This window comes from Eulemur rufifrons, chromosome 3 (genome assembly GCF_041146395.1).
Source record: "Eulemur rufifrons isolate Redbay chromosome 3, OSU_ERuf_1, whole genome shotgun sequence".
Taxonomy (NCBI): Eukaryota; Metazoa; Chordata; class Mammalia; order Primates; family Lemuridae; genus Eulemur; species Eulemur rufifrons.
This window is the reverse complement of record NC_090985.1, coordinates 56,473,615-56,488,127: the sequence shown is the minus strand read 5'-3', so window position 1 is coordinate 56,488,127 and position 14,513 is coordinate 56,473,615. Positions and strand designations below refer to the sequence as shown.

Sequence of the window (14,513 nt, the reverse complement as noted above, 5' to 3'; positions counted from 1 at the left end):
TTTCTTGACTTTCTTCCTTTTCTTTCTTTTCTTTGTGTTTATTTGCATGCCTTCAATTTGTGTTGCTTTCAAAAGACCAAAGGGCATAGAAGAGGGAGGGAAAGAAAGGGATAAGCTTGAAGAGATAGTTCATGAGAAGGAAGAGGTAAAAGAAGAAGGAATTAATGAGAATGGGCAAGGGAAAGAGATTACAAAAATGTGTAATAAGGAGAAAAACAGAGAATCAGGAGACGAGGAAAAAATACAAGATTTACCTGAGCAAGGGAAAGAAAAAGAACAGTGGAATAAAGAGGATTTGCAAAGGAGATTCTCACAAGATGATGCCAGGTAAAATATGTTTGTTTTTATACATTTTCCATTAGTAGTGTAGTATCTTTTACTTTCCTAAAAATTACTTTATCATTTATATTTGCTTTATTTTCTTGTATTTTATCTATTTAGCTTCTAATACAACTAATTAATATGTTGGCAAATTATTATCAAATAAATTGACATTGTTTAAGTCTTTAATTTGTATCCGCTAGCTGTGAGAGTCTGATTGATTTGGTTTCCAAGTTCTATAAGACTAGCTGAATCAAATTTAAATTTTCCTTTGGCTCATTTAGTATGAATTACTGTATATCTTCCCCATTGGTAAAGTCTAAAGATGAATAAAAAAAGAAACTTGACAAAAATGAGTGACCAAAAAAAAAATAATGAGTGACAAAATAGCTAGCTAAAAGCAGGCTTCATTTAGACTCTGATTCCTGGCCTCTTCTTAGAGATAGGTTCTAAGTGCAATTTGAGTCCTGAAGAAGCAAGGGCAGTGTTTTTTGATACTCTGAAAAGAAAGGGTAGATGCCTCGGGCCTCATTAGAAGGCAAACATGTTGGATTATACAATTCTTGAAATTCCTTAAGTTAGAAAAACTGCTAGAGAAGGAACTTCGAGCAGGCAGAAAGGCAGGGAAAAAGCACAAGCAGTAAGGCATAAAACAATTATATTTTTATTTTTATAACACAAGCCAGTAATTAAGTATGAAGCTATCTTTATAGTACTGCATATACTGCATACAGTCAAATCAGCACAAGTATGCAGGAAGACTTTATTCTTCTTCTTGAGGAGATAAGGTTGTTCTGACTCCATTTATGTGAGACTGAAAATTGCAAATTATGTACATTTTGAAGAAATCGAGTTTTCTATTAGTCCGGAATTTGATTTTATGTTAGTACAAAGTTTTCTTAATGAAGCATACTCTATTCATAAGCCAAATTTTGTATTATTATATCTAAACCCAATCTCAATTTGTGCTTTTCTCATAATTAATGGGAAAAATAATTGGGGCAGATGTCTACAATTCAGTGGGTTAGCTATGACACTTCACTTTTTGTCTCAGATTTCTTTACATCTGTGTTCTATGAAAGTTTCTGTATAGCAGGCATTAAACATAAAAATGAATCTTAAGGCACGTTTTGTGATTCAAGTCTAAATTAGTAAATTCCCTTCTGACTTTATTATCTAACTTTGGATAATTACATGGGTTTAACTAATAAAGATGACCATTTTTCTGATTTGTTGGGCATAGGATCATTTCATCACTAATTCACAGAGAAAAGCTTTCCAAAGTGTCCTTGAAAAGAGACATAGAGTTTCCTTTCTTCTTGGAGCAGAGCAAAATATGAGTCTCTAATGTGTTTTCTTTTCTATATACTGTATAGATGAGAACACATGAATCCATTGGTGTTTGCCTATATTGATAAACCTGGCTTGAAAGGCAGAGGTTTAGGGAAGACAGTAACCTTAAGTTCCCTATTTTTTAAAATATTACTTTCTTCATCATTTTCTTTAGGAAAAGAGCATATTATTTTACAGGGAAAAGGGAAAGATGGTATATTCCTAACTATATGGATCATCAAAGCCCTGTATTCAGCTTAACTGTATAATACTTCTGGAACTATAAACTAGAGGAGGCCAAGCTGATCTCTCTAGGGAATGTGCATCCCATATGATAGCAAAAAATATCAACTGCAATTGTTTATAAGAAAATGTTGGTGTCACTTATTAATTACTGCAACATAGGCTCTTGAATTTGTTTTTATTTCTTACAATAAATCTAATAATCTTTATTCTAAGGGAATATATGTCTAAGTATTCCCAGTAACGATTTGGTAACTGATACACACAATCATAGGTTGTTTAAACATTAAAAACAACTTATGTACTTATACAACATTATTGAAAATAATCTTATTCTATAATACAGGGTGAGTATTCCTTATCTGAAATGCTTGAGACCAGAAGTGTTTCAGATTTCAGATTTTTTTCAGATTTCAGATTTTTTTCAGATTTTGAAATATTTTCATATACATGATGAGATATCTTGAGGATGGAACCCAAGAAACATGAAATTTATTTATATTTCATAGATAGCTCATAAACATAGCCTAATGATAATTTTATACCATATTTTAAATAATTTTGTGCATGAAACAAAGTCTGTGTTCACTGAACCATCAGATGGCAAAGGTGTCAGTATCTCAGCTACACATGTAGACAATCTGTGGTTGTTTGGCATTGCCATCATTCTTGACTATGAATTTATATGCTACTTGTCAGCAAGCACTTTCTTACACTTCTTCACACATAAGTACTTAACAGTAAAAAAAAAAAAATGGCATACCATTAATATAGTGAAAAAGTAATAAGTTCGGGGAACTAAGTAGCACAGTAGCTTCACCAGAATACCTGTATCAGCTGTTAAACAATCGCAACAACAAATGGCAGTATTTTAGTCTTCAGCTGCAATGCTGTGTTTTGATTAAAAGGTACACTGTGGTATCATGTCAGCTCTCAAAAAGTTTTGAATTTTGGACCGTTTTAGATTTTGGCTTTTTGGATTAGGGAATGCTCAGTCTGTACAACATTAACATTTTATGCTGTTCTCTTGTAATCCAAGTTTTATAAAGGAAAAAAAATTTTGACTTCAGATTTTAAGTATTTGTAGCAATGCTAGTACTTAAAATTAGCACAGAATTCATTGTAATTGCTATTTTCATTACAGTAATTAGATTTCACTGCATGATACAGCTCTCATTGCATGATTATGTTGTTCATGTTATAGTAGTCTGCTGAATGTACAAGTAGAAAATGAATAGCAAAAAGTAAATTCAAAAATGGTTTGTTAAATGTTTAAATATAATATTTTTTCCTAAGTTGATTAATGAGTAATACATTCATACTTAGCTATTTATGTTTATACACACATATGTAGGTCTGGCAAAATTCTCCTATATCATTAATGATTATATATTGCAAACTCGAGAAAATCCAAAATTATACTTGCCACTTAAAATATTTTTTTCTGTGTTTGTGTGTTTTAAATTTTATATGTATTTACATTTGCTGATTGTATATATTATATATTGGTAAGCTGGCCTAGAAAAAAAAAAGCATTGACCCATAGGGAGAAATCATTTATTCAACCAATATTTATTTAGAAAATTTCTCAAGCACTGTATTAAGAGGTGGAGATAAAAATGAAATTAAACATTTCTAAACGTCTAAGCCTGAGGCTGTAGCAGTTTCTTAGCCATGTGTGGGTGGATGTTTGAGGATAGCTCCAAATCCAAAAAATGTCATCAAGATACCTGAACAAATTCATAAGGTATTTGACGGAAGAATTTGGTGCAGAAAGAGGCAATCTTGAGTAAATTTTCAATGAAAGATAGAAAAACAATTATTGAAAAGTATAGTATTGTCAAAAGCAACAATGTTAGTAGCTTTGTGTTCAAACTAAACCCTATTCATTCTTTCAGGTTCTATTCTGCAGACATAAGACAAAATTTTGAAAATCAAAAAATTCTTTGAAATTTTTTGAATTATAAACTTTTAGCTCTCAGGCATGTCTATAAATGCTATGGAATTATACTTTCTCTTTTTTAAGAGAGTTACTCTTTTTAAGATAGGAAACTTTTTTGAAGGAAAATGATGGCATCCATTCAAATTTTCATGACTAACTGTTAAGAGACTAAGCCATTAAATTATCCAGCAGAAAAGTTCTTATAATCTTTAGAAGGGCAAGCAGAATAACTGTTAATGAAATACTTATTCAAAGGCATTGCTGCTATGGCATGTCTAGATCAGAGTTAAAATGGGAAAATAGATTACAGGCCTATGTAATTATAACTCTATGTGTACAGCATATTTTTGCCTATGTTACAGACCTTTAAAGGGGGAGAAGTATGTCTCTTGAAAATAATTGTGGGCTAGAACTCTATAATATCTGGATTCTCATCCTGACTCTGTCATGTATTCCTACACACTTAATCTGTCTGGGCTTTTTAGTTTATCAAATAGAGGAATGGATGATTCAGTGATTCACGCTACTTTCCATAGCTTAGATGAACAGAGTACTCACCAAACAGGAAAGTAAACATCCTCTATTATACTGATGATTTGATTTTATTATCATGAACTCAAGAGATAATTGATTCTGTGACTTGTTTATTATCATGGACTCAAGAGATTATTGTTTGTGACCGTGGTACAACAAAAATCTCAACATAAGTTTCTATTATTTGGCAGATGTTTCCAAAATTTATGTGGCCAGTATTTAATATTCCATTGATTAAATTCAGTTTTAGGGGCTTTCTGGAAGTATGCTTCAGTGCTAACTCATCCCAGAGGGCATGATAGACTGCTCTTCCACCAAGCATTAACCTATGGCTTGTGTTTTCTTTTGTTTTTTCTTTCTCACTAAGGCTACCTTCTGTTTAAGACCACTGAGAATCTTACAAACCTAAATAACTTCTGCTCTGTTTTATGATTGGGTGTAATACTCAACTGAGAACTTTCTTAAAACACTTGAACACTTGTGATTATGTAATTTTGGGAAGGGGCCCAGGAATTTGCATTTTTAAAACAAATACCCCAGGTGATTATGATGGAAGCAGCGTGTAGAGGCCATCTCTTTGGGGTTACTTATATTTCCTAATGAAATTTAAAATCAGCTTGTCAATTTGTGGGGGAAAAAAAGGCAGCTGGGGTGTTGATAGAGAATGTGTTCAATTAGATCAATTTGAGTTATTGCCATCTTAAAAATAGCAAGTCTTCTAATCCATGAACGTGAAATAATTGTTCCATTTATTTTTTCTTTGCTTTCTTGCAGTGGTATTTTATAGTTTTCAGTGTACACATCTTGTACTTCTTTGTTAAATTTATTCTAAGTATTACTAAGTATATAGGATAAATATATATTGTACTGCAGTCGAGCAACTTAACATACCCATGATCTCATATAGCTTCCTCTTTCCTTCCTCTCTTCCCTTCCCTTCCCCTCCCTCCTTCTTTCCTTCTTTCCCTCCTTCTTTCCTTCTTTCCCTCCTTCCTTCCTTCTTTCCTTCCTTCCTTCTTTCCCTCCTTTGCTTGCTTGCTTGCTTGCTTGCTTTCTCTCTCATTCATTCCTTAATTCATTCATTCATTTCCAGCCCAGATCTCCTTCCTAATCATTTGCCAGATCTATCCACTTAGGTTCTGGCTGTCTTCTTGTCTGTCCCAGGGACATACTAAACTCAGCATGTAAAATTAAAGTCATGATATACCTCACCAAACAAGCAAGCAAAATAAATAACCCATTCCTTCTTCTGTACTTTTTACCTTAGTGCATGGCCCAGTATCCTCACACCTGCTCAAACCAGAAACCTGAGCCTCACTCTTTACTAGTTCTTCTCCACTAGACACAAATCCTTTCCAAATCACCAAGTCTTGTTGATTTCTCTCTAAACCCACTTCTACTTCCATAATTTAAGCTTTTAGCTCTCATGGAGATTAGTTTAGTTGGAAATTCTTATCTTTAAAAAATAACCCATAAATCCAAGCTCATTATGATAGTAACATAAAAAAATGAATAGTCAGTTTCTCTGAAGTAGTTAATTTGTAAAAAATTCAGAGTAAAAGGTCTCTGCACTGGTGAATAGATAAACAAAATGTGGTATATCCATAAATACTATCCATGGTATATCCATAAATATTATTCAGCTGTAAAAAGGATCAAAGTACTGATTCATACTACAAAATGGATAAAGCTTTCAAAACTTATGCTAAATGAAAGAAGATAGGCACAAAAGACCATATATTATATTATTCCATTTATATGAGGTGTCTAGAATAGAAAAATCCATAGAAACAAAAAGTAGATGAGTGGTTGCCAGGAATTGAGGGGAAGGGAGAATGGAGAGTGCCTTCTAATGAGTATAGCCTTCCTTTTTGAGATGATAAAATATCGTGGAATTAGATAGTGGTAATAGTCGTACACCTTTGTGAATATACTAAAAATTACTGAATCATACACTTTAAAAGGATGAATTTTTATGGTATGTGGATTATATCTTTTAAAAATGCCCAAAAGAATATCTCTAGAAAAAAGGGGGAAAATATATAATCTATGTTGCTTTTTCAATAAATGTTATGACTATAGTGGTGAAAAAATGCAAACGATACTTTGTTTAGGGTTTAGTTGTCAAGCATCTTTTCTTCTATTCCAGTACTCCTTCTGAGCTACCTTTGCCCAAAATAGTTATTCATCTCTTTTTTCTTTTTCTTTTTTTTTCCATTCTTACATTCATTTTAAGTCTCCAGGGTACTGAAAATGAATAAAACACAGACCTTATTCTCAAGAAAAGGTGACGATTTTCTTTCCCTTTTTTTAACAGCCCAAAATTTATCCTTTGAACATAAGTATAATCATTGGCCTAAAACTGCAAACTCTTTATATATTGAAGATTCTCAGTTAATAATTAAATAAACCATTCCCATAAAACATTAGGAAAATTACTGTGTTAAATGTTGATGCTCCATCATATTATTTTCCGTGTGTGGTAAATGTGAGTGTGCTTGTGACTTTACAGTTTCTTTGTGGGATACTGAAAGTGACAGATTTGAGATTTGAGATTTTCTCACATATATGGTCTGAAGAGAAGGTATATCTGAAGGTAGAGGACTGAGAAGTCACAGCTACTAGAGCAAGAACCTGAAGATGGAGGAGGAGATGGGATCAGAAGCATAGCTGGATAGTTTGGCTTGAACTAAAGGAAAAACAAATATGAAATAGATAACTTATTAGATAAGGAGTTGGGAAGTTTGTTGTCACTGCCTGATGGACTTAATTTTCTCAAACACACAAGGGGCAAGAGTATAAGAGTTTAGAAGTTGGGTTAGGGGATTTGAAGATTTGTAGTAATCACTGAAGAAGATATGAGAAGTAGCTGACCAAGGACAAATTAAAGGGTTGATCCAGCTGAAGGTTGGAAACCAAAAATTTCAAGATACACCAACATGGAAAGAGCAGTTTGATCTTTTCTAGCGGCACTGTGGCAGTGAAAGTGTAGAAACAGAGAAGTTGCTCTGTAATATTTGTTGAGAAGTGGGAGTTTTAATGGGCAGGTTGTTGGAAAAATGACAGTGGAAAGAAACTCAGAATGTTTATGCAAATATCAGTGCTAAAGAAGAAGGAAGAAAAGTCCATATGGAAACTGATAGAGTAGGAGAAAATAGAGGAAATCTAAGAATTGGAAAACTATATGATATATTCAATAGTTAAAATAAGGTTTTGGGAGAGTAAGAGATTTGAGTTAGAGTATGTCATTGAAATTTAAGATTTTACTGTGGAGCTATGCCATTAGTTGACAAATTATAAGACATGATATTAGAGTGAGTAGAGTGGGTGAAAGAATATGTATGTACATAACTGGAGTTACCTAAGTTTTGGAATTATGAGGCAGTTGGTAAGGTCTTTTTAATAAATATTTAAATTCCTTAGGATTGTGGTAAAATTGAGAACAGAGAAGAAAACTAAATCAGCTCCCAAGGACTTCAGTAAATTTAGAGAGTGACCATCAGATAGGAAGAAAAAAAAAGAGAGAGAGAAGTTGTCATAAGCTGCAAAGAAATTTAAAAGTAGAAGAGAAATATTTAAGAAAAAGTAGTCACTAACAAGAAATATTACAACCTATGAAGAAGAATAAGTATTTGTCACTAGAGAAACCTTCAGGTTAAACAGTATATTCAAGGAAGTAGCAGATTTAGTTAAGACATGATAAAGATTGAGTGTTGCATTGTGCATAATGGAAAGGGTTTGCTTTGCTGTTGGTGTTACCATACTTTCAGGGTGGTCTTTTCCACTAACTCATAGTATTTCTACTTCAGTACCACATTTCTATTCTTTGATATGAAATTGGAGATCAGTGTTAATTAAAATTTACTTGCACATCTTGTATAACTTTTGAAAGTTACACAGTTTAATTGACTTTGTATTGTAGTCATAGCAATTTCTATTAATTTGTACTTCTGTGGTGACTGATTATTCTATCCTGTTATCACATAGAAAATCTTATTCAGAGATGCCTACACAGATTAATTTTTACTGATGAATTAATGTCATTATAGATAAAATAGCAACTTAGGGTTATATACATTAGAATGTTCATTAGCATTCATTTATATATTGAACTGTGTTTTCTGGCATTACCACTGTTGATTAATCTACAGGTAAATAATATTTCTATAAACTTGACTGCTATAGGGATAAAATGCATTTCTGTGCTCTTTTGTGCACTTATTTCTAACATTTTTCCCACTGATTGTATGTTAGGGAATAAAATAAATTTAGTATGAGAGTAGATAAATCATTAAATTGAAGTGGCTTCTACCATGTAAAATAATAGCAGAAGATAAAAACTGCTGCAGTAACTTCTGTCATATTCAATATTTATTTTTACAAGCCAATAAGGACAATTAATCCACAGCTATTGTTCTAAACTAAATGTAACATTCTGACCAATGACTCCTCATGACGATGTTTATCCCTCATAATAAATAAAATTTAACATATAGAAGTTTGATTTTTATAGACATAATAAAAGAAAAAGTTTGAATCAAAGAGCTTTCATGTATGAGTATTATTGTCTCCTTGCAGGCTCTTGCTTTTTATTCCTTTATGTGTATGCTCACATTGATTCTTGTACCTGTAGTGTGGTTTCTTTATGAATAAAGCATCTACCCATTCTTCAACACCCAACTCAAATATAAATTCATCCATGACACACTTTCTTTTCTCTTCCTTCATAATTTATATACAATATTCTTCTTCTTCCTCCTCTTTTTTTTTTTTTTTTTTGAAACAGGGTCTCACTCTGTTGCCCAGGCTGGAGTACATGGCATCATCATAGCTTGCTGCAACCTCAAACTCCTGGGCTGAAGCAATCTTCCTGCCTTACCCTGTACCACCATACCCAGCACACCCAGCTAATTTTTTTTTTTTTTTTTTTTTTTGTAAAGAAGAGGTCTTACTATGTTTGTTGCCCAGGCTGGTCTCAAACTCCTGGGCTGAAGTGATCCCTCCCCATTAGCCTCCCAAAGTGCCAGACCATGCCTGGCCTGTACAATATTCTTTTACAATAACAAGTTTCTTTTATGGCACTCATTTTATCCCCTGCAATACAGTTATTTAAGTACATGTTTAATATATCATGGTTGATTATTAGTTGGCTTTTTGAGGATAGAGTATCTACAATTTTTACATTTTCATTGTCATGTCTTCAACATCTATGATACCTCACACATAGTAGGCACTCAATAGGAGTTTGTATATGAATTGAGATTATAATAAAGCAGTAAAAGTTTTGAGATGTGACTAGCTCCATGAGGATAGAGCTTCCAACATAGTACTTCTGGCATAATGCCACACTCAATATGCTCACCTCATCTTCTTTGACAAAAGTTTGTAGATAGTCCAGGAAATCATTTCTTTTTCCAATGGAAATAAATCTCTTATTTATTTCAGAAAGCAGTGGAACTTACTTCATAGTAGTTTATTTTATGGCTCATATGAATTCCATTTAGGAAAGATTTAGTTGGTTGGTTGGTTCACTGATTTGATATACGATTAATGATCATTTCTCCTTTGGATCGTTTCTCCCTTTGCACTTTTCAGTAGAATTCACTTTACACTATCCTTTTAGGGCACACATTAGATTGGCAGAAGTTTGCCTAATTTTTAAATACTATCTAATGATCTCTTTTGTTATCTTTTCTTATGTTTTTCTGCCACTCCTGTTAGACCTCATAAGGGATTTTTACATATAATGATTATCATTTGGAGATGACAAAAATTTAAAAAATTATAAAATTAGTCTTCTGGAACTTTTTATCAATATATTTTGAATAGATGATGTATAGGACTTAATACTGAAGTTGTCTAAATACAACTGTGTATTTTCTAGAAATTCTATTAATTACCCACCTTTATTTTACTACTTCTGTTTATCATGAAGTATGAATTACTACCTAACACAGTAAACCTGTCACATGTAGAGACTTAAGACTTCCAATCAGGCACACTGGGGATTCAGCTGGCTTGTTTTGCTAGGTTATGCATGAGAACTTGATGCCATGTTATAGTGATTCATAATAAGCATACAATGAGTCTTCATCATTTATCATCCAAAATTTATTTTCAGTATTATAAGAATTACTGCCTTAGGTCCTCCAAAGTAACATGAGAGATAATATTCCATAATGTTTAAAAGTTAACTCTATTCAGACAAAACTAGATTAAGCCCTGGCTCTTCCAGTTTCTAACAATATAAACTTGGGAAAATAAAAGCATTTTCTTCATATATTGGGGATAATAACAGTAACTTTCTTACTGGGTTGTCATGAGAACTCAATCAAATAATGCCCTTAAGGCTCTTAACACTGTTCCTGGCACATGACAAGCATTCAATAAATAGTAGAGATCGGTTAAAAAAAAAAGAGAGAAAGAAAGAGGGAAAATAAATTTATAAAATTCCCACTTTTGTTTTTTTTAACTTTTTAGAATTGCATATTCCATAGAAACTTTCCTCACACTGCCAAATGACAATTCAGAAGAAGATATATGCAACTTGCATTTTGTACAAAAGAAAATAATTTCTGCTGTACCAAAAAAATTTCATTATAATTTCATAAAGTAATACAGTAGAGATTCTGGACAATGTTTATAAGGTTTGTTTCATAGTTTGATATTGTTTGACCTTTAATGGTCATAGAATTACAATTATTTTATTCCTTAAGTTGCCTTCATTAATTCAGCAAGTAACTTTGACTATCTATGTGCCAGATCCTGTGCTAACATAGGGAAATAATGATTAACAAAATCTAGTTTCTTCCCTCCAAGAACTTAAGGGGAGGTAGGTAAGTGAACAAATGATTGCAACGTAGAGGGAAAAGTATAAAAAATAATCATGTTGATTTGATAATACTTCCCATTAATAAAACATTTTAATAAACAATTATCTCACTTAAAGCTCTCTTAATTTTGAAGTGCAGGTTCATAGGAAATTGAAGTTATAACTTTTGATACCAAAGTTATGTGTTCCTCCCACTTCACTATAAAATACCTTTTGAAGACATAAACTATTACAAGAAGAGACAAGTGAAACTCTTTGAGCATTATTTAAGGTAGAAAAACATTCTCAAAAGAAAATCCATGATTTCTTATAGCCACTAACAATTAAAAAGTCTTTTTCTAAATTAATAGCTTAAGAACATATTTGAGAAGCTTAAACAGTTGTTCATAGCTCTGATGAAATTCAAGTATAAGGCTTTTAAAATCTAAAAAATACAATAATTATTATGTATTATTTTGCACATGTATCTTATAGGATTTCTGTTTAGTCTTTTTTTAATCTTCCTACTATGTGAATCTGAAATGGCTTCTAGTTGAAATCAGTCAACAAGGTAAGAATGCTTGGAAATATGAAATTAAATATTTTAAATTAGTGCTTTCTAAGTGTATTTTCAGAAAATTAGTCCCATAAACTGATACTTAAAAATAGCTTCATAGCCAAATAAATCTGGGAACTTCTACGTATACTGTCCTTCTCATCAAGATTCATAGCATACATGAGCACCCTGAGAAGTCCTATTATAATGTTGTGTTTAAGCCAGCATTTCCCAAGCTTTCTGTATGATGAAACTATTTTAGTATAATACTTTCAAAACTTATACAGGGAATGTGCTTAAAATTCAATGACATGCTTTAATTTTCCATTTCTAACTTTGGTCTCTATTCCTCCAGTGAAATAATTACATATATTCTTACTGAGCTTAAGTATAGGGTTATGGTACAAAATTTGGGGCTTCCCAGAAGAGATCCTTGGAACTGAAAAAACTTGCTATAGGAATTGATCTTGTCTTTAAAGAAGCAAACAGGTAGAACTAGGACATAAATTATAAAATCAAGTAGGAATTAACACATCCAACAAAGAAGAAAAGTGTTATCCAAGGAGTAGGAGATGAGATTTATTTCTCAATAATGACACTAGAAGAGGGAATACATAGAAATAGCTTATATAATTCAATAAATGTCATGAATTTTGGTCATTTTTGCTGACTTCTTATATATTAATAAATTTTAAAATTAAATTTACCCTTTTGTTTAGGGAATCACGTCAAACAAAGCAATTAAGCCATTGTGTAAAGAGAGAGCTGACAAGTGACCCATTTTCTATCTTTTCTATCCTTTTCTCTGTGCCTCCAACACATCGGCTTGAGACCATTAGCTGCTGAGATCAAAGAAGATACAGCTCTATAGCTCCATTTATGTTATATATACGAGTGTGCATGCGTGTGTGTGTATATGTATAGACACATATGTATACTACGCTCTAATCTAGCACATACTTAGTAGAAGACTCTCCTAATTTTCTGCATTATGAGTTGCTCCATCCTACTCTTACCCTGATGTCTGTTTATTTCTCTCTTATTTTCATTTCCAGGCTGTTTTTATATTGTTTGTTAATGATTATGAGTCCGTGACTCCCATATCTAATATTTTAACGTATCATTAAACTTTACTATTTCTACCATGCATTGAATTCACTCTCTTTATTAAGAGAATTAATTCTACATAGTATACGAAAGAAACCAGAAAATGCTCTGATGTTTATCACATAAAATATTTATCAAGATCTATCAATCTAATAATGAGTAAATATTATAAGGGAGTTATTTATAGACTCTTTTGTTAAGATAATATATAGCTACTGTTTTGTCCTTTCACACTTTCAAAGTCTTCACTATTTTGTTTTAATCATCATTTTAATAATAATATTAGTATCTCATTTATAGAGTGTTCTACTGGTTAAAAACTGATTCTATATATCATACATATACATATATGATATATGTATATATTTATGTGTAATATATGATATCACCATATAAACATATTTCTATATGACACATATGTATATATGATATATGTATATGTCATTGGATTTTAATAGTAAACTTGAGAGATTTACAGAGGAGGTTTTATTATTTACATTTTGAGATGAAGCTTCTCCTGGTTTAAGATTCTGATATTGCTCTAATGAAATAAATTTAGAATTTAGGTTTAATCTGTATAAGTGATTATAACTACAAAAATAAAAAGAACTTGTGTTTTAGGCATGCTTCTCTCAGACAACAATAATATTTAGGGTGTACTAAAATTTTAGCTCCATGGCATCAGAGTCTTCATCCATCCTGGGCACTACTGTATCCCCAGGGGCTAGAACACTGCCTAGCATAGCATAGGTCCTCAACAAATATTTGTTGAAGAATGAGTGAATGCCTATTTCAGTCATTCTTTTTAATTTTAATTTTTTTTATTTCAACATATTATAGGGGTACAAATGTTTAAGTTATATATATTGCCCTTGCCCCACCTGAGTCAAAGCTTCAAGCATGTCCATCCCCCAGATGGTGTGCACTGCACCCATTAGGTGTGAATATACCCATCCTTTTCCCCCTGTTCCCACCTGCCCAACACCTGATGAAATGTTACTACTATATGTGCATATAAGTGTTGATCAGTTAATACCAATTTGATGGTGAGTACATGTGGTGCTTGTTTTTCCATTCTTGTGATACTTCACTTGGTAGAATGGGCTCCAGCTCTATCCAGGGTAATACAAGAGGTACTAGATCGCCATTGTTTTTTGTGGCTAAGTAGAACTCCATGGTATACATATACCATGTTTTATTAATCCACTCATGTATTGATGGGCACTTAGGTTGTTTCCACATCTTTGCAATAGCTGCTGTAAACATTCTAGTGTCTTTTTTACAGAATGTCTTTTTTTCTTTTGAGTAGATGCCCAGTAATGGGATTGATGGATCAAATGGTGGTTCTACTTGTAGCTCTTTGAGGTATCTCCATATTACTTTCCACAGAGATTTTACTAGTTTGCAATCTCACCAGCAGTGTATGAGTGTTCCTATCTCTCCACATCCACGCCAATATTTATTGTTTTGGGACTTTTTGATAAACGCTGTTCTCACTGGAGTTAAGTGATATCTCATTGTGGTTTTGATTTGCACTTCCCTGATTAGCGATGTTGAGCATTTTTTCATGTTTGTTGGCCATTAGTCTATCTTCTTTTGAAAAGTTTCTGTTCATGTCCTTTGCTCACTTTTTAAAAAAATTTTTTTATTGATACATAATAATTGTA

General features: G+C 32.3%; 1 protein-coding gene across 36 annotated transcripts in view; it reads left to right on the top strand.

The window, feature by feature from the left end:
- Positions 1–14,513, top strand: part of RIMS2 (regulating synaptic membrane exocytosis 2) — a 640,638-nt gene that overhangs the window by 507,877 nt on the left and 118,248 nt on the right. The gene's annotated exons all lie outside the window — the stretch shown is intronic.